The sequence below is a fragment of the Pezoporus wallicus genome, unplaced genomic scaffold (assembly GCF_028554395.1).
Source record: "Pezoporus wallicus isolate ANWC-B61680 ecotype Strahan unplaced genomic scaffold, APGP_CSIRO_Pwel_v1 contig_4722, whole genome shotgun sequence".
Lineage (NCBI taxonomy): Eukaryota > Metazoa > Chordata > Aves > Psittaciformes > Psittacidae > Pezoporus > Pezoporus wallicus.
The window spans coordinates 8114862-8136202 of record NW_026641840.1 but is presented as its reverse complement, the minus strand read 5'-3'; positions in this window follow the sequence as shown (position 1 = coordinate 8136202).

Genomic DNA, 21341 nt, shown 5'->3' with positions numbered 1-21341 from the left:
ACACCATTCTCAGATTTTCATTATATTACCATCTCCCATCAGAGAGATCATCTTTGTTAGAGTAAACCAAAACCCACTGGTTATGACAAAAAAAAATTCCTATTAACAAGTCATCATCTAATCATATTAGGATCTTTGTATCCTATTATCAGCTTTCTTATGAAATACCATTTCTTAATGACAGGGATTTGACTAATACTGTGTGAACTCTATTAACATAATTTGAAAGTTACTACCAAGTGTATATTTATAGAATAAGGTGTCATCATTTTCATGCTTACACATAATTCTAGCTTGTGATTTGATCAGATGTGAATGTTGAAAGTTAATTTTCATCATATCAACTGACGAAGGTGGAATAGAGTTATCAGCACTTTGCACTGCATTAAAACACATTGTCACTGAATTCAGTGGGGCCCCAAAGGGAGTCAGATTTCTTTTCTCTGTGTCCACAAAATTTCTTTTCTGGATGACAGAGGCAATCCATCCATTTAGCATTTTCTTTGAGGGCAGTGGTACAGCTCATATATGCAATATGTAACCTTTACTGTATTTCAGCTGGTTTCATGGAAGCAGCAGGGAGACCCCAGGCCCCTTTAGTCCCAGTTTCAAACCCCATGCCATTTATCACCTTCCTGGTGATGATCTTCATAACACCTTTCCCTCCTCCATAAAAGAACAAAAAGCATTCATTTATTTTTAGAAATCATATGGGAAATAGTATGGGAAATCTGTATGTGAAATAGTAATTTTGGAGCTATTTAAAAGATATATATAAATTCTGCTAAAGAGTAGATATCAACTCACAGAAACAGAATGCTAGATTACCTTTTCATAGGTAGACTGACACCATGATTCTGAATGAAGAAAACAATTAATTGATTTAGTAGGTTTTTCCCAGTTTGAAGGACGAATGTGGACATGCCTATCTGAAATACTATACATAGACTCACAGAACGTCGGAGAAAAATTTATAGTCAACAGACTGTGCAAAAGACAAACTCACACTGGCAGAATGCTGAGCACTAAGGTCAGGGACTGTCCTTTCGGTTTGTGTTTGTACAGCATTTACCATGGGCTGATCAATGACCAATGGCTGATTGTTCTTAGGTCTACTATCACAGAAATAGCAGTATATTTTTATCAAGTACAATGCCACAGACTGAAATAGGTAGTATCATAAATGACAGCAAATAAAGTAAAATTATCAAAATAAGTAAGTTATCTATTGTGCTTCACTATCTTTGCCATCTTTGTTATGGAAATCCATGTAAGGGGATAATGCAAGTACAGTAACATCAGTGGAAGTCTTTACTTTGATTTCCATGAGCTTTGCATCATGTTTTTACTTCCTAATTTGCAACATCTGATAATCCACAATACAGCCCACAGAGTTACTAGTTTGAATTAGTGAAGTTCTACCTGATTGGTTTTAAACCAGTTTATATAGGCTTGTCCTTTTAAGCTGTTAATACCATTGAAGATTACCATGGTATTAGTATAGTCCACAGTATTTCAAAGCTTACAGCACTGTTTCTCACCAAATCCTTGAAAAGGATTTGACATTTTCAACACCACTTCTAGGTGTCTAAGAACTATCACTTGTGAAACAAGCCCCTGAAAGCCTGGACTAACTGTGCTAAGTGTCAGAAGACAGCGCTTAGTCTGCTGAGTGAGCTAAAGCAGGAATTCAAGTATTCAGCGTAAAAAGGGAGAATGCTTTTTGTTTTCACCAAACTTCAGGTAGCTGATAAACATTTCAGTTAATTAAGCTGTGAAACTGCTTTCTTGATTTAGAGGTTCTGGTAGTCTCACTGAGACCATTGCTTAAACTCAACCTGCAATCTCTTTTGCAATTCATTGACTTTAGTAATGAGTTACCCTTTTGAAACAAATACTGGTTTGGCACACAGGAAAAGAACCCCTTTAATAAGCCTGTGTTCTGCTCTAACTACACAGGGAGGACAGATTAGTGTTATAAATTAATCTGCACAAACAGAATTTATACTTTCTTGCGCATTACAACAAAATCAGTGCATGACTAAAGAAACCACCTCTGAAAGAGTGTAACTTCAATTGCTCAGCCAGTGCAAAAGGGATTATTAATAATCCCAGGTCTTGCTTTGAAGAGTTTAGCTAACGACAGTAGTCTGTGTGAGCAGAAAGGGAAGCAGAGCACCATCTGCTGTACAGCCCTGCAAATGTTTCAGAGCAAAAAAGGCGAAAAAACCCAACCCTAACTTAAGCTTTCCAAATAGTCAGGACACAAGGAAAGCCACCATCATCTAAAATTGCATGACCATGAGCTCGAGATGGACACAGGCTAAAATTGATGACATGAAGAGTTAGGGTTCGGAGTTAGCCATTAAAAGCTATAGGAATGAAACAAAGTAAGAAGCATTGTTTCATTATAGAGATAGGCATGGCTGTGATTTTTAAAAGCACAGAATTTGATTGCCTATATATACATGCTACTATACTGACATTCTGTTTGGCAGACTTGCTAGCTCAGGCTAAAGCACTATTGCAAGAAAATGCCCAGAAGTGTTAGTATGCCTATACCTCATGAAAAAGGAAAACAGTTATGCTCAGGGGCCGCTGTCAGCATCTTTGTGCAATTTCCTACCATTTATAAGGAACTGGTAGCCATATGAAGATGAGGCTTTTGGGGGGCTTTTATTTGGGAAAGTTTAAGTTCTTTGTGGGGATTTCAAAAAGTAGATCAGGTTTGGGCACACCTGTCACACTCTGCAGAAGATGCAAGTGTTAAGAGATGAGATGCCAGTGACTCCAGAAACACCCAGCAAGCCTGAGGGAAACCTGCCATCCAGCACATCCAATATGAGCCACTGTTAAGTGCAAGAGTGATGGAAAGTGATTGATTTCTGTCCTATGAACTACAGAATCATAGAATCATTAGATTTGGAAAGGACCTTAAGATCATCCAGTTCCAACCCCCCTGCCATGGGCAGGGACACCTCACACTAAACCATCTCACCCAAGGCTCTGTCCAACCTGGCCTTGAAACACTGCCAGGGATGGAGCATTCACAGCTTCCTTAGGCAACCCGTTCCAGTGCCTCACCACCCTTACAGTAAAGAATTTCCTCCTTATATCCAATCTAAACTTCCCCTGTTCAAGTTTAAACCCGTTACCCCTTGTCCTGTCACTACCGTCCCTAATGAAGAGTCCCTCTCCAGCATCCCTATAGGCCCCCTTCAGATACTGGAAGGCTGCTATGAGGTCTCCACGCAGCCTTCTCTTCTCCAGGCTGAACAGCCCAACTTTCTCAGCCTGTCTTCATACGGGAGGTGCTCCAGTCCCCTCATCATCCTCGTGGCCCTTCTCCGGACTTGCTCCAACAGCTCCATGTCCTTTTTATGTTGAGGACACCAGAACTGCACACAGTGCTCCAAGTGAGGTCTCATGAGAGCAGAATAAAAATACTCAGCAGAGGTTAAATTTTAATTCCTGAAGTAGGGGGAAGACTCATTATTAATGCACAGTTAGGAACTTCTTAGCCCTAGCAATGAACTTCGCATGGCTCTTATTCGTAGGCAGCAGCTGAGGACCTTCAGACTGGAAGATCAACAGCACAGCAGTGGTACTCAGAGGTTGTGGTTGGTCCAGGCAGGGCACACTTTCAAAAAATGAGCCCAGAAAGTGTTACACTTTGAGAGTGATTAAGAAACAGTGAGACCAGAAGTCATAGGTCCTTTCTTAGCAGCTGAATGCAGAGATAAGTCATAAACACACAGGCTACTCAGACATGCATCTAGAGTATTAGCTCTGAGCAACCAGTAACCCAGCAATTGAGTGAGGAAAGCTCCAGAACCAGAACTGCTGACCCAATCATGGAACACCGTTTGTTGACCCACCCTGTCCAAGAAGCCAATGTAAAATACACCTGGAGTGATGTCCAGCATGCCTGGCATCATCCAGCTCCACACTTGCCTGACTTCATCACCTGGCAGAGCAGAAAGCGTTACTCTAAGGGCACAGCCAGAACCTCCCTGAAAGGACAGCCTACAACTAGACAATTTGCTTAACTATTACTATTCTGCTGTTAGGATTAAGAAAATTAAACTGCCTGTGAAAAGCTGCAGAAATCCACTGCAAACGGCCTGCCTTGTACTTGATTTTGTGGCAAGGGGAATTTCCATCCCTCTCCTTCTCAGAGCTGCAACATGAATCCCAGCTGCCAGTAGCAGGCAGCCAGATGTGTTGCCTATTTTCAGCCCACACCTGCTTAGAACCATGGAGCTTTAATATAGAAGCCAATATACAATATATATACTGTATATAGAAGCCAATATACACTCATATACAAGTTTCATAGCAACTGTTCTGCTTCTTTCACCTTCCTGTGACCTGGTGGAAAAGGCAGGCAATGCTCTGGTCACTTCAGCCCTGCAGCTCACTTAGAGTGGTTTCAGTGATCTTATGAGAAAGGCTGATTCAACCTTTCCCTACTCTCAAGAGCAGTAGAAATGTTTTGATTGTTTTCACTGAGCACTAAATCACACCCTTGATGGGCAAGGGTAGTTTATTGCATTGACCAGCCAGAAGAAACATGAGGCATTTCAGACTCCTACTCCCAGAGGAAAAAGTTGTACTTTGTCACTGTCTGAGGCCTTCTACAGGCCTCTGTAAATATGAAATTAGAGTTCCTCGCATAACTTATATCAATCATCAGCAAGTCAGGCAGCTCTAATAATAGCCCAAAGTGATCTATAACCCACAGCTCGGTCCAGTTTACAAAAGCATCTTGATAAGACACTAGAATGGGAAGGTAGGCACAGATTGGAGGGAACCCTTCACATGATGAAGCTGAGATCACCATCCTAATTTGGATGGAGCAGCTTTTGTGCCATTTCCATTTCCTTTGTGGGCTGCTGCTGTGTCAAGATACTATTTACGTGATGGTTGGCTTTACTCAGAATTGAGTCAGCCTAGCCTCTGAGATTGTATAAAGCAGTAAAAAACGCTGTCTTTTGCCATGAAGAACTGGCGAGGTTGATGACAATGCACAGGGAGAGGCTGAAACAAATGAAGAGCAGAGGTGATGGCCCATGGGACAGGGCAGCAGTTCTGGGGGTCATGCTGGGGCTGCAGCCACACACAGACCGCACTGGGGAAGCCACAGGTGAAGGGGTCAGGCAGGCTGAGAGTACAGAAGATGCTGGCAGGGGAGGGACCTCCCAAACTCCCAAAAGGAGCAGCCCATTGTGGAGGTGGCTCAGTCAGCAGTACCTCGAGTCGGTCAGAGGGGACAAGGGAACATGTAGTTAAATCCAGAGAGATTAAAAGGAACAGCAGACTAAGACAAGCAGTCAAGGGAAGACCTGACCACTGGATTTTACTTTAACAGTTCAGCTGTCGGTGGTTGTAGCAAAGATAAGTAGAAAAAAAGAAAAGCACCAAAAGCAGCAGATTTCACCCTAAAACTGAGACTCCAACATGCAAAGGAAGGAGAACATTTCAGCACCCTTCTGTCCCTCCCTCTTCACAGGCTCATTAAGTCCCAGAGGGAATACAGGAAAAGCCATTCTCCTTCCCCAGGAAACGCAGCATTGTGATTGTTCACATCAGTCTGGGATGAAAACATTTGGATTCAAACTTTATTCTCTTTTGTTCAGGTAACCAAATCAAAGTATTATCATTCGGTTCAATCTGTAGCTAGAGAGGGCTAGAAACCTTTTATTTCTCATTGCTGTTGAATTGCCACTGTTGTCATTTTTCTTGGTTTGTCTTTGTTTTCTTGGAGTCACTGACCAGTTGGAACCGTGCTCCGCTTTACCAAATGCTTTATGGGAAAAAAAACTCACTGTGAAAACCTTCTTTAGCAAAATGAAGTCTTTGGGCATCAAAAATACACTCATGCTCCTTCTGTTTTATTCCAAACCACAAGAATGTGTTAATTTCATGACATAACAGAACCTAATATTATGTAAAATTAATACATGTTTCCATAGAAAACTCAGTCTTGGACCAACTAAGCTCTCTTAAAAATACAGATGAAAAAGGAGTTCAAAGAACACAACTTGTAGCAGTACACTTAATAAAACAAATTTAGAAGGCAATACAAGAAGCCTGAGATAAACACACATCAGATGCTGCTGAAGTTGCACTGCTGTGTTCTCTTTCCCTTGGGGTTTTACTGAATCTAGGGCTCCTCGGTGACTGTAGTAGTAATGGTGTCTTAAAATTAAGACCAAATGTGAAAGGAATGCAGAACAGTTTGTGAGCTCTTCCTGCCTGCAGAACCCATTACATTGTTAAAGGTTGCCAAACAGTCCGTATTTAATTCCTGTTCAAGATTTCACCACCTCCCAAAAAACAACTAGTGCCCAAGAGACATTTAAGAACAAAACTGCATGAAAACTGAAGGAGTCACCAGGGGCTTTACGAGAGGCATGCCACTTAATTTCCTTAATTCCACGCATTTCCCAAAAGAGCACAACATCTAATTCTTTGACTCTCCCATGTTCTGTACAATTCACAAATGTACCCCATTGATTTTCAGTCTGCAGAGTGCAGGGTAAAGATAAACAATAACATTATATAGAAAATATTGATTTTAAAGCATTGATCCAAAGCCCTAGGGTATCAAAAGATTAGTTACTTCTAAGGAAAGTACTAAAGGTGACTTTTGGCTACTCCATTATTGAGAAATGCAAAGTAAATAAACCCTGCTATTCAAAGCAGCAAGGTACCAATACAAAATAAGCCAGTTTGGTACACAAGAGAACAGAAAGAGATCCAAATTGGCATTGCCAGCAACTGCAACTGTTAGTTACAAGTATAAATGCTACTTCTCCCTGAGAAAAGAAAAACCTTGCACTTAAAACTGAGTGTTTTATTGTAATCTCCAGATGAAAAGGGAACAGCTCAGAATAAAGCTTTGTGATGCGAGATCCCACAAGGATGTCTTCAAGCGTATGATGGACCAGATAAATAGGACCATGGGGCTGCAGTCTGGTGGGCATCACTGCCTCCTCCTGAAGTCGCTACAAGCTGGGGACCCTCTGCACTCACTGGTGTCAGCCCTGGGGAGAAAAAAACCACCTGACAGCGCCAAAGGAAAAACAACCTTTAATCGAGCAATAAACTACTTCCACAATCCCCTTATAAAACTCAGGACTGGAAACAGTGAGGGAGCGCTACCGCAACTAGACCTTGTTATCCTGTAACATAGCATGGCGGGTTGACCCTGCACCAGGTGCCCACCAAAGCTGCTCTATCACTGCCCTCCTCTACTGGACAGGGGAGAGAAAATGTAATAAAAGGCTGGTGGGCCAAGATAAGGACAGGGAGAGATCACTCAGCAATAACCATCATGGGCAAAACCAAGCTCTGCTTGGCGAAATCAGTTTATTACCAATTGAATCAGAGTAAGGGAAGGAGAAATAAAACCAAATTTTAAAAACATCTTTCCTCCACCCCTTCCTTCTTCCCAGACTCAACTTTACTTCTGATTTTTCATCCTTCTCCCCACCAGCAGTGCAGGGGGACAGGGAATGGGGGCTGTGGTCAGTTGCTCCTTCCTCCTCAGGGGAGGACTCCTCACACTCTTACCCTGCTCCAGTGTGGGTCCCTCATATGGGTCCTGCCATGAGCCTGCTCAAGCTTGGATCTCCCACGGAATCACAGCCTCCTTCTGTCATCCCCTTACTCCAGTGTGTGGTCCTCCATGGGCTGCAGGTGGAGATCTGCTCCACCATGGACCTCCATGTGCTGCAGGGGCAGAGCTGCCTCACCATGGGCTGCGACGCAGGCTCCAGGGGAATCTCTGCTCTGGTGCCTGGAGCACCTCCTGCCCTCCTTCTGCACTGACCTGGGTGTCTGCAGGGCTGGCTCTCTCACAGGTTCTCACTTCTCTCTCCTGCTACAACTGCTCCTGTGCAGTATCTTTTTTTCCTTCTTAAGTATGTTATCCCAGAGGTGCCATGACTGTCACTGACGGGCTTGGCTTTCACTGTGAGCAAGTCCATCTTGGAGCCGGCTGCATTGGCTCTATTGGATAAAGGGGAGCTTCTAGAAGCTTCTCACAGAAGCCACCCCTGTAGCTCCCTGCCCTGCAACCACAACCTTGCCATGCAAAACCCAAAAGACATCTGCTTGTTCAGTTTTGTCCTGGGTTAAACCACAACAAGTTTTAAGGAGTCTTGCTTTTTCAAGATATCCTCTTTTTTTAGGCCCACACTGGTGTCAGACTAAGTTCCAGATTTCAGTTGCAAAATGAATGTGTGACAAGAAGAAAAATGACCAGAACAAAAGCAGCCTGTGGTACAGTGTAACCTCTTATCAAAAAGTGCCTTTCCTTCACATACAGCAACCTCACCAGCATTTCCGTCTCCTTCAGTAGAGTCCTTTAAGTGATAGAAAATGAAGATAGTTTAGCCCTAAACAGATGCTCTTCACAGCCTATTTGTTGTTTAGATTCACATCCACACTGTGCCAAGAGTACAGTCATGCTTAAACTCAGAAACCTTTAATTCTCCCTGCACATGGCATAATTCTCCCCCACGTGGCATAAACTGGTGGGAGAACCTACCAATGCTGGCCCAAACAAACATCGCTGGTCAGAGCCGGGAGTGGGCAGATGCTGAAAGTATTTACACGGTGCGCTATTGTCGTGGTTTAAACCCAGTCAGACAGCTCGTTCACTCACTTCCCCCCTTCTTTCCCTCCCCCTACTCCCGGAGGGACAGAGAGGAGAACCAAAAAGAATGCAACTCCCACAGGTTGAGATAAGAACAGTTTAGTAACTAAGGTATAACACAAATCACTACTGCTACCACCAATGATAACAATGATAAAGGAAATAACAAGGGAAGAGAATACAACACCTCACCACCAGCTGACTGATAAGTCACCCCCCAAGCCCGACCAAACTCTGCCCAATACCTCCTCCAACCCTGCAGTCTCCCAGCCCTTCTGGCCAACTCCCAGTTACCTCCTGGGCATGACGTGCTGTGGTATGGAATACCTCTTTGGTCAGTTTGGGTCAGGTGTCCTGTCTCTGCTTCCTCCTGGCTTCCCCTCCTCCCTGGCAGAGCATGAGGCTCACAAAGTCCTTGGCCAAACCAAAACATCAGTGTTATCAGCTCTGTTCCCGAGCTGAAAGTCAAAACACTGCACTGCACCAGCTACCAAGAAGGAGAAACATGACTGCTACTGCTGAACCCAGGACAGCTATCAAGATTATACAGTTATTGCTAAGAAATGTTCCTCTCATCCTCTATCAATTATTCACAAGCAGGTTCATGCTGGGAACAGCAGTTCATGAAGCTCAGAAAACTGGGGAAAGCAAGACTGGACCAACCTGCTGTCTAAAAAATTCCAGCTGAACGACTGTGCCCAAACAACACTCTGTCTAGCAGCTTTACAAATCTGCTATAAATCCTTATGTACAAAGCCTGTGCCAGGTTATAAACATGAACTACACAAGCAGGTTCCACCTTTGCTGTGTCACTGCAAGTGTGATTCACTGCCATGTGTGATTCAGGAGGATGGCCTTAGACAACCTGCTAAAATCAAAGCCCTTTCCGTGGCAGAAGCAATGAAAACCCATTTTATAGGAGCAAGGAGTCCTAACCAAGGAACTTTTAATATTCAGTGCATGTAATGTCTTCTGCTGGGGTGTGGGAAGAAACATGGAAGGGCCATCCTTCAGGATGAATAGTATTCATACAACTATGGATGAGATTTTATCCTGAAACCTTATCCTAGAAAAATACAGCATACAAGAGATTAGGCACGAGTCCCTTTAAGCTTTTTCACTCAGACCCTGAATTCAGATTTCCGAATGGTTCAGGATTTCTAGACCCAAGAGCAGAAGCCTTTAAGCAAACGTACTACAGAAGCATGGAAGAGAATAAAACTGTTTCCACAAGAGCAAACCCACTCCAACTACCTGGACCATCCTGTAGCCCCGCTACAGTATGAAGATGCTTTAGTTTTAGGGACAAGACATTAGAGATTGCTATGAAAAGGCAGAAATTGTGATGATTACACAGAAAAAAAGGAGGAGGTAGAAGAAAGAACATCATGGACACACAGGGTATTTAGGATACTTAATTCCTCACCTTCTGTAACGCCCTCAGGCTGAGAGATGAGTGGAAGCTTGTGTCAGATAGTCTCACCCTAGAATCAGCAAAGTGCCTGAGAAGTCTCAAAGACAACCACAGGCAAAAGGACCTTAACATACCAGCTTACAGAGAAACCGAGATGAGGCTATCCCCATATGGAAAATCATCTTTGGAATATTGTGTCATTACCCCTTGATGATCTGATGGTGTAAAACATCCCTGCTCCACACAGGACTATCTAAAACGAAACCATATGACCAAGAGTGCTGTCCAGATGCCCCTCGAACTCTGACAGGCTTGGAGCTATGACCACTTCCCTGGGGAGCCGGTTCCAGTGACCAACCACCCTCCCAATGAAGAGCCTTTTCCTAATGCTCAGTCTGAACTTTTGCGATCATTGTTAAATCACCTTAAAGGTTACTGACAAGAGTAACACAGAGTGGACTTTTAAGATATATTAGCTAGGGAAAAAAATACAGCTGTATTTATATTTGCATCAGAAACCCTATCATAGGATGCTTTCCTGCTCAGTCAGGAAACAGAACATGTATCATTTACTACCTAGTGATTTCTCTTAGACTAACTATGCATCAACACATAGCGACTAAATTATTCAAGCAATAATTTCAAAGAAATATGTCTCAGAAAAAACAACTTTCTTTCCCAGACATGTTCACAGGTAGTTGGAACAGCAACCTTAAATGGATCCAGCTTTGACTGGGATTCACCTCAAAGGAGTCCACACTGTGACACTTGCTTCTGACCTAACTTCCCAGGTTCTATCAGTACGGAAAAAGAGACTACTTTTAGAGTACAATTTTATTGATTTACACCGCATGCCTACCTTAGAATGAGATGAATCATGTTGCAGAATTCTGTAAATCCCTCTTTTTCTTTCATCTAAATGGTGGTCTACCATCATTAGTTCAGAGAAGTTGGATGCTATGAATGCAATATAGGCCTTCAGTAAAGGAATTATAATGTTTCCTTATGCATAGACTTCTTTATTATGTAGCACCAAAGAATATATGAAAAGCAATACCTGGCATATTGTAGAAATAACAGCTAAAAAAAAATTTTCTTCCATTAAAAAGTTATGAGTGCCAGTATTCCTGGAGAAAAAAAGAATTGAATGGTAGCTAAATTTTACATAGAAAAAACAGAAATAACTGTAGGGTACCTCAGAACAGGTTATCCAATATAAATATACATAAGACATTAGGAATAATTACATATTTCTATATCAATACAAGGTTGCAATTTAAAGAATTGTCATGTCAAAAGTAATCTTCCACAGGCCAGTTCAAGGACATTACAGGCAAAAGCTAGGGTGGTCCGATGTAAAGAACCCTGCGACTGCACCATTATCAGGATTTTTCATTTCACTGCAGGAGAGATGTTTGCATGGAAGGCACACTTCCATTCCTCCAAAGTTCATCATCTGTAATTTGCTGAGATATCATAATTAAACTGTTAACTTTAAGGAGAAAATAAAACTGTAAGACACAAACTCTGCTCTGATGCAAGAACTGCCTGTTCTTGTGGCAGTCTGAAGAGAATGGGCATGAGGTTCATTCTCTGAAGGGGGTTGAGTTTTCAACAGCTTTAACAAGAGGCAATGGGCATAAACTGAAAGGAAGTTCCCTCTGAACATCAGGGAACTCTTTTACTGTGAGGGTGACTGAGGGCTGGCACAGGCTGCCCAGAGAGGTTGTGCAGTCTCCATCTCGGAGATGTTCAAAAGCTGTCTGGACACAACCCTGGGCAACCAGCTCACAGTGGCCCAGCCTCCACAGGAGGGTCACACCAGATGACCTCCAGAGGTCCCTTCCACTCTTAATCCTTATGTGATTTCGTGATTTTTTTGAAAGTTCTAGGAGCTATTTTGCTTGTTCCTAACCTGCATTTAGTCTCTGCTGCTTAAGCTCTAAGACTACTATTTCTTATTCATTGTACCAGGTATTCTACATCCATGAAAAGTGGATGCACCATTTGCCAACATCAGTCATTCAAGTCTCATAAGCTACCTTCTTCTCTGGCATGCCTTCAATCAGGATATTAAAACATTAGATGCTGGGAGAGGAAGGGTTCTTCCTTTTTCTTGTGCCTTTGTACTGATCAACCTACACATGCACAGCCAACTTTTTTTGCACAAAACTAAGATGACAGGGGTAGGGGGCATTCATCTTTTGTTTAATACCATATCAAAGCCTCTCTGAACCTTGTAGCATGACCCCAAAGGAAATAAAGGGCTGGGGTATCTCCTGTTTTTGACAAGGTGTCAGACTTCAACATATCTTCAAGACATTAAGATGATAGTATGGTATTTTGTGTTTACCGATATGAGCAGACCTGAAAAGCAACACGTGAAAAACAACCCCCCATCCCCATTCACATCTCCCTTCCTCCTGAGCACTGACTGTAGCAGACTTGAAATCTGCTCATTTTTCTGGGGGAAATCTCCTATAATGAGTTGATTAGCCTGCTTCATATCTTGCATGTGAACACACAAGGTCAAAGACTGGAAGCAAAAGCATTATCTTCTGGAACAGTCAGGGAAAGTTGCACCAGATCTGAAAGTGAAAAGATGCAGAAAGCAACTGCAGATAAGCCAGCTTTGTCCAGTACTCCATCTGGCAGAGAAGCGTCTTGCAGAGAGACACAAAGATGATGCCAAGTGAAGTTTCAGCAAGATAAAAATAACAAAAGGTAAAAATTAAAATTACTAAATTATGTAGGAATTACCATAATGTCCAGATTGCAAAATTGGGAAGTATTATGGGGAGAATAAAAGAAAAAATCCCTGCAGCTGACAGAATTAAGGACTAAGAATACAATGCCATAATTTCTGGAATAAATTAAGAACAAAAGAAATAAAACTAGATTCTAGTACTAATGACAGTGTTGTTGATCATGCAAGAGCATTCAATTAAGTCTTTTGCATTCAGAAATGAAATTAATTTGTGTCACATGAGGATGTTGAAATACTTTCTTGCCCATTAGCAAACCAGAAGAAAGTTAAACAAACACTGACCATGAATAAATGTTTCCAAATCAGTGGATCTAGACAATTTAAAGGAGGAAATCATTACAGAATTTCCTGAAGAATGCTGCTGTTGATAGTCCCAATAAATCTTAGCATTCCCAGGAAATCTTATAACCTCAATAACTTCAGCATTATTCAAAATACTAAGATACTTGTAGTCAAGACTATTCCAATATATAAAATATTACAAACATTGCAACACAATTGACTGGAAAAGAATTAAAAGAAAATACTACAATCAGAAGTAATCCATATGTTTTCCAGGAAAAGAAAGCTTTTCAAACCAATCTGATATTTATTCCTGAATACATTCTTTTGTTCCATGAAGTTCAAACTACACAATGCAGAGAAAAAACTAGAAACATCAACATTTTGCAAGATGAAACGGGCACTCTCAACAACTGAGCACTGATAGAAAAGTGTTATCAAAGAGCTGATTTCAGTAATGCTATAAAGGATGTAACGTTATTAAAAGCTTTCATCAGTAATTTGGAAGTAAATACAAAGTCATGCATACAACAGTACCCGGCAAGATGATAAACAGCAACAACAGTTTTGCAGATGAATCTCCGTTACTGTGGTGAAACGGCACTAGGCTGAGCTCATTTTAACAAAGACGAATGCCCCTACATTGAGGACTGTAGATCTTATCCCAGGAACGGCAAGTAAACCAACATGAGCATTTTATATATAAATACAGAAATCACTAGGAAAATTTTACCTGCGTATTAAAATTACTAAGTCCTTAACTACACTGAAATCCTGTACACCGTCCCGGTGCCCTTATTTTAAGCAGGACTGGAAAATTGATGAAGGTAGAGAAAGAGCCACAAAACTTAAATGACACGTTTTGGTGAAAAGAGTTCATGAACTGAATTTGTCTGGCTTACCCAAATCTGAGAAGTGATTTGATTATGCCATCCAAGTATCTCCATAAGGAGAAACCGCAGGATATGAAGCAGCTCTTTAAGGAGTGGGGAGAGGCATTAGAAGAATCAATGGCTGGAACGTAATACCAGAAAAATTCAAATGAGACATGAGGCACATACTCATCACTGTGAGAATGATGAACTGGCAAAGGGAATTATTTTCCTCTTCATGTCTTTAAACCAGGACTGGACACTTCTCTGAAAGGGGATTTAGCTGGACTAGTTATGCTTTAGTCAAATTACTAGGTTCATTACAGATTAACAGGGAGAAATGTAATGGCTTGTGATATATGATGGATAAGACTAGATGGACTATCACACACTCAAAGGCTTAACTCTATTATTTGATTTATCAGTGTTTTAGACTGCCATCCATCGCTATAGTATCTGAACTCTCTCATATTAAATCAATAGCAACAGGGAAATCCCTTGTGAACTTTGAGGAGCTTCTGAAACTTTTGCTTGTAGGAGTAAAACTAATTAGGGGAGGATTTTTGAGGTTTTCTAGAGGAGGGCAGAAGGCCTGTATTTATCCTTCTTGCTATAAACTATATTACTATATTTCCTTTGTGCTTAGTGTTTCAAAGCAGTGAGCTAGTGTTTTCAGTGAGGCACAGTACTGCTAAATGGTTCTGTTTAAGAAACACAGTTATGTTTGCTCCTCTGACACTTGCAACCTTGCCAGGAGATATCACAACAGAACCGTCTCAGCGCTCTGCTTTCCAGTGTTGTTTATGGTAATGGGCACTCACTTTGCTGATACCAAGACAAAAATGCATGCCCAGAGAGCTGTAATTTAGATGAAAATGAAGAGTGGCAGCAGGCCCAACACACCATATAATCTCTTCCTTAAAGATTACATATTTTCAGAGACAAAATACCACTCTAAGAGGATAATGCGTCTGTTCTACAACAATTCTCACTCCTAAGCAATTGGATTTTTGTATCTAATAGTTATTATAGACTTACACTGTAGGATGCGGTGCCCTTAAAATACATGTATTTTGCAGAAAGGTATTAATTCAACCTTAGACTCTAAAAACTATAAAAATATAGAACTTTTTTTGGACACGAGTTCTTCCCCATGTACTATTTGACAAATGTACATTAACAAAGCAACTTCTAATTCTTTTTGAGACTCCTTCAGGTCTAACACACCAAAACTAGAGCAAATTTTCTAGAGGTTCCATTTTTCTTACAACAGCACACTGCTAATGCTTTATTATTCATGTTAAATCAATTTTCATTAATTACACCCTACTCTTCTGGCCAAAAAAAGATCAGGTTAGGCAAACAGGATTACTGTAAAAATAAGACACCCATCTAGTTTTTAAGCAATATCCCACCATTGCTTGGTTTTGCTCAGTTTTATCCATTGCTTTTATGGCCCAGTGAAGAAGGTACTTTGCAAAACCATGTTCCAATGGGCCATTTGCAGCTGTTAATTTTTCCAGCCCGACCAAGTTTACATACTGTGCACTCTCCATTGCATTCTGTAACCCCTCTAAAGCTTTGTTTGGGCTTTTTGAGGTCATAAGTTGAATTTTCTGTCCATGGCACAGAAAGAGGAGTTAACTGAAGATCGCTTTTCCCTCAGCAACTGCCCAGCACCTATAGGAACAGGGCAGAGACCAATTTCCTCACTTCACTGCATACCAGGTGCCCTGGCACTTATTATTTGCTCACACTGTTCTCCAAAGCTTTGCTGAGCTTGCCTGCCTCCAGCAAGTAGAATTGCTCAGATCATCACGGTTTAATTTATGGGCTTCATCAGCCAAGCTTTCTTCGTGAAAGGACACCTCCAGTAAAAAGCCTTTATCTCTACGGAGAAGTAAGATTAAATCTTTGTAATAGTCTACACAAAGCTGAAAGAAAAACTCAGTTTGCTCCCTGAGCTACAGGCAAGAAATACACAGCACTGCTTAGGAACTACTCTGGGTTAAGAATATGCTTACATTCCCAGATGTGTGCTCACCCATTAGCACTGTGCAGAAACCAGCATGCCCGCTCCAGGGTACCCTTTTGGCTGGAGATGATACAGTTAGCGCACCACAGCCAACAGTCCGGTTCTGAAAGCATGTACTTGGTGGCAGAAGCAATACTGGCTAATGGGCAAAATAGCCACCCTGACCCAGGAAGATCATCATGAAAAGAACAGATGAGGAGTGACAAACTCTCAGAAAAAACAGGCAGCAAGGAGACCAGAGGGGAGAAAGGAGTCAAGCCAGGAACAGCAACCAGGAAAGATGATCCCCATGACAGGCAGTAACCCCCAAGACATCAAGTTTACCCACAGCACTAGTGAAAAATATCAAATCAAATATAGTATACAACACACCCCGTGTAGCAAAAGAGGTTTTTATTTCTTGGGTTTAGATCTGCAATCCTGATTCGCCTTGAAGCACACTAACCATAGCATAAAAATGTAAAACAAAACAATAAAACATAGCAGAATATTTTAAGATTAAAAATCAGGAGTGCCAGTGACACATCAGAAACTGCATGAGATCATACTTCTGAAGTCCCACAATATCCAACAGCAAGCAGAATGTCTCCTAGGCACCAGCTGCTCAGTGAGACAGAGTAGGTTAGCTTTAATTAAATTTAATTTCCTAGTCTTAAATCAGGAGTTAAAAACTGATTATATTGCTTCCATTTCCTTATAAGCCTAAAAAATACATGCCCTAAATACTGATTAATTCAACCACAAAGATTTGCACTTTTGGATAACTTCTACATCTACTTGTGTGTTTCAACGCAATTCATATGAATATTACAGACTGATTTAATGTGACTTGTTCTAGTAAAATGTGTTCGCAAATGACTGGCAGAACATTAAGATTCATAAGACACAGACATAACAGAAAAAATGAACCTGTTGCACCCAAATCATAATTCTGAGAATGAGGATATGATATTAAATGACCTAGAGGAAGAACAGGAGAGAAAGCGACCTCCCAGCATATGAAGGTGTAGAAAATGTATTAGGCTTCTCTAATAAATTGTTCATCTCATTTGGTTTAATAATTTAATATGAACTAGATAAAACAGAAAAGCCATTCAGGAATAAACAAAAAGCATTTTCAGAAAGCTGTGTTCACTGCTAGAAATAAGTGAGGAAATGAAGGGCAACACAATCTAGCAGCACTTCTCTGAGTGGGGAGGAAGCCACACAAGTTCCACAGTTGTACCTGTGACCTTACAGAAAGAAGTCTGAAGTGCAGAAACAATCACTAGCAAACAAGCTTCAGAGTCCCTTTCTTTCCCTAGCAAAATTCTGTTTGGTTTTAGGGGGACATTCATTAAAGCAAACTCCCAGTGTTTTGCTTTGCTCTGAAAAGGCAAACAAATCTATGAATTTTGCTGTGGAAAACAGCACAGAGGGACTTTGAGTGAGAATGAATGTGTTAATGTGCCACAAGAAGCTATCAAGTTTATTCCCCTCTGGCTTTGACCCAGGGAAAGAAATCTGGCTTTTGTCCTGTTCTTTTGTAGGTGTCATGTGGAATTTGAAAGACAGCAGTGCAGGAACTAACACAGAGATCTGAATAACTGCATCTTTTTCTCTCCCTTTCAGCACGAGCATTAGAAGACCACTAAAACCACTATCACTAAACAGCAGCAAATGGACAGTTATTGCTGGTTTCAAAGAGTTCAGGTAGGGGTCTACCAAGGCTCTACAGTGATGACTGATCGTTCCTTTCTTTGGAGTTCACAGTACACACAGAACCAGTCTTTTAGGAGATAGCCGCCCGTCCCTTCACATAAGGGGTCGACACAGGAAAAGTCAAATGATTTGACTGAACCAAGGATGCTGACCCTTACAACTACCAAATCAGAAATTAAGACTCAAGGATAGAAGGGTATTTAAAAATTGTCAATTATTTTTCAGAAATAGGTAATTCCCTAGTTTCTGTTGTGAAAATGTCTGCAATTCCTTATCTCGCTGTTCTATCCTTAGAGCTCCAGTTGGAAACTAAAACAAGGAAATGAAATCAAGGCTAGACACCTAAAGTGGAAACAGACCAGGTCCCAGGTTTGCTCAAGTGAGGTAGCACCCAGATAAGGGATGAGTGTTTAAAATCCAAATCTAGAAGTGACAGTCGCTGATCTGCTTACAGGAGCTTGCAGTCATACAGATCAAGCAGGCAGATGGCAGCCAAGCATCTATCATAAGAGAGGACAGGGACAATACTGATTCAGGGAAGAAACTACCAGTTGATCACTCATGGCACATAATTAATTTACTAATGCTCAAAAATTCCTCCTGCCCAAACATCCTTAAATAACAATCTGAAGAAAATAAAGAATTCCAACCACAGTAGGACTATAGGTCCTCCTTTAATTACAGGTCTCCGCAATATCTCCCATCATTTTTATAAGCATTTGAATGAAAGAAGAGCTTAGGAATTATTGTTTAAAAGCAGTGCAGGGAAAAGGGGGAGGGGAGAAGAAAAGAGCCTTGTAGAAATTTGCCAGCAAATATACAGGAAGATGTACATTCATAAGTTTAAATGAGGACTCCAAAGAACTGAATGCAGCTGTGCATAAAGCAACTGCAAAGCTGAAGAGACACAACTGAATTTCTTCAATGCAAGAATTTCTGATTATTTAATATTCCTTTAAGGAACTTAAAATCTTAATAGGCCCACAAAGGCTTAAAAATGCAGTGGGGAACCACAAATCTTAAATTTTATGACAACCTTGGAGGACAAGCTGTTCTTACATAGCTCTATTAAGTGGTTACAAGAGAGAGATTTTGAGAACTACTTTAAAATGAGATTTTCTCCTCACTTCCTGAAGTGGAACATTCACCATTACCTCTGCAAACATCATCTGGTTTTAAAGCTGAGCAATAATTTCTAGTAGTCTTCTAGGACTACAAAGCAACTGCATATTACTGAAGACTTGGCAGTTAAACACAGAAAGCAAGTTGTAAGGGTTTCTCTGTAGAGCTAAACTTGAATCAAACAACAGTTTCCTTTTTTTCCAAGGGAACCTAAAGTGCATACATTTGTGTTTAATTTTTTTAAGATTTGACTTGCTGGGTTCATGCTTTGCCTGCTTTGGCAACCTGAACAAGTAACTTGGCTGTTATTTGTGCAAAACTTTGTAAGAATTTTAAGTTATTCTTCTCAAATACAGAGATAAATTTAACTGGTGTCCTGGGTTCAGCTGTAACAGTTATTTTTCTCCTTTCCAGCAGCTGGTGCAGTGCTGTGTCTCAGCTTTAGTCTGAGAACAATGCTGACAGCAACAACTAAAACACTAGCATGTTAAGTCATGCTTACCCTTATCAAGGATGTTTCAGTCTCATGGTCTGCCAGTGATGAGGGGCATGGAAATTCAGGAGGAAGCAGAAACAGGACACTTGACCCAAATTAGCCAAAGAGGTAGTCCATACCACAGCGTGTCATGCCCAGTATAGAAACTGGGGGGGAGTCACCCAGAAGGCTGAGATCACTGCTTGGGTCAGAATGGGTATTGGTCGACAGGTGGTGAGCGGTTGTATTCTCTCCCCTTGTTATTTCCCTTATCATTATTATTAGTAGTATTAATTTTATATTATACTTCAGTTATTGGACTGTTCTTATCTCAACACTTGGGGTTTATGTTCTTTCACTTCCCCTCCCCATCCCACCCACAACAGGGAGCAAAGTGGGGAGTGAGCAAGTGGCTGCATGGTTCTGAGTTTATGGCTGGGCTTAAACCATGACAGATGAACAGAACTGAAGAGATGGAAGAGAAGATATCCAGAGATATCAGAAACATGACAGAAAATCACTTCAGATTCCTTTTGAACAATGCAGGTTACAACATCACTTCTGAGTGTTTCTGTGCACAGAAGCGCCCAGGCTGACAGCAACAGCTACATCAGATACATCTAAGCTCTGTTCCAAGATCCACAGTGATGAGAAGCACCTTCCCATTACTTCATACTTCTACTGTTTATGCTACAGCAGATTCTGCTTCCTGCTAGTGAAGAAAAAGCCATACCTTCACCTTATATTTCTCTGCAATGTATTTTAGCACACAAAATCACAGAAGCTATCCCAAATGCTATCCATTCACAAAGTAGTGAAGTGGGCAGGGAAGCAATGATAATTATGGTAATCACATTAGATACCATGGGAGAGAATGTTTTAATAACTATTCATAATAGACAACTTATTTTTTTTAAATGGAGACACAAACAGCCCACACATTCATTTAAATTATGCAGTATTCCACTTAATCAGGTAAAAAAAAATGGAGTCAGTAAATGGATATTTCGTTAAACCTGCTTGATAGTTGAAAATCTTTTAATTTGAAACAAAAAAACAGACAAAGAACTTAAGACTTCTAAGAAATGGAAATTCCAGGTATGTCCATGTTTGGAGACACCTTTATAAACCAGGCAGGAGAAACCAAAAGTCTACTGGTCTCCTACAGGTAAGCTAAAAAGTAGAAGACTTATTTTACTATTCAGTTTCACCCCATTTAATCCGCCACAAATACCACCACATCCATAAACGTGAGCAAATAAACAACAGTGCTTCATTCTTATTTTTGCTTAAAATAAAGAGAGGCTAATAATGCACATATTTATAATTCATTACACTTCCAGCTTGGCCTCTTCCATGTTCCACTTCTAAACCTTCCAAGCAGACCCAGACCATTCCCTCCTCCCACCACTACACTGCAGTTATTTCCTCTTCACTGCTTTCTAGATGGGAAGTGTAATCTGGGAAGAGGAAAAGAAAGAAGACTGCATTCAAAGTCATCCTATTATGGAGAGGGCAGAATCAGAAGCATGGAAAGCCTGTGTGGTTGGAATATACCTAGTATGGACAGAAACATTGTACAAATCAACAAGAAAAAGTTCAGTTTTCCAAACATTTTGCCAGAAGTTTTCAATTTGACCAAATTTAGGTCAAACCCAGCAAAAGGCAACTCCAAACTGCTTTAAAGGCTGTTTAAAATCAGAATAAGGAAAAATATTTTTTTTCTTATAAACCTCTTTTCTAACCTTTCTAAATGTAAATCAAAATCTTACCAAAACAAATTCAACTGGCATTAAAAGGTGACCTTCAGTCTGAATTTTGACAAAACTACAAATAACTGGAAAGACATTTTCATAAGGCTTGGTAACAGGCAGAGGTGCAAGTACCATAGATAAGGGTGCTTCGGTCTCATTAAGGGATAGCTGGCCTTTCATACTGTGTACAGAGACAGAACTTCAAACAAGTAAGATAAGACATCTTCAAATAGACCTCTACCATGAGACTCTGA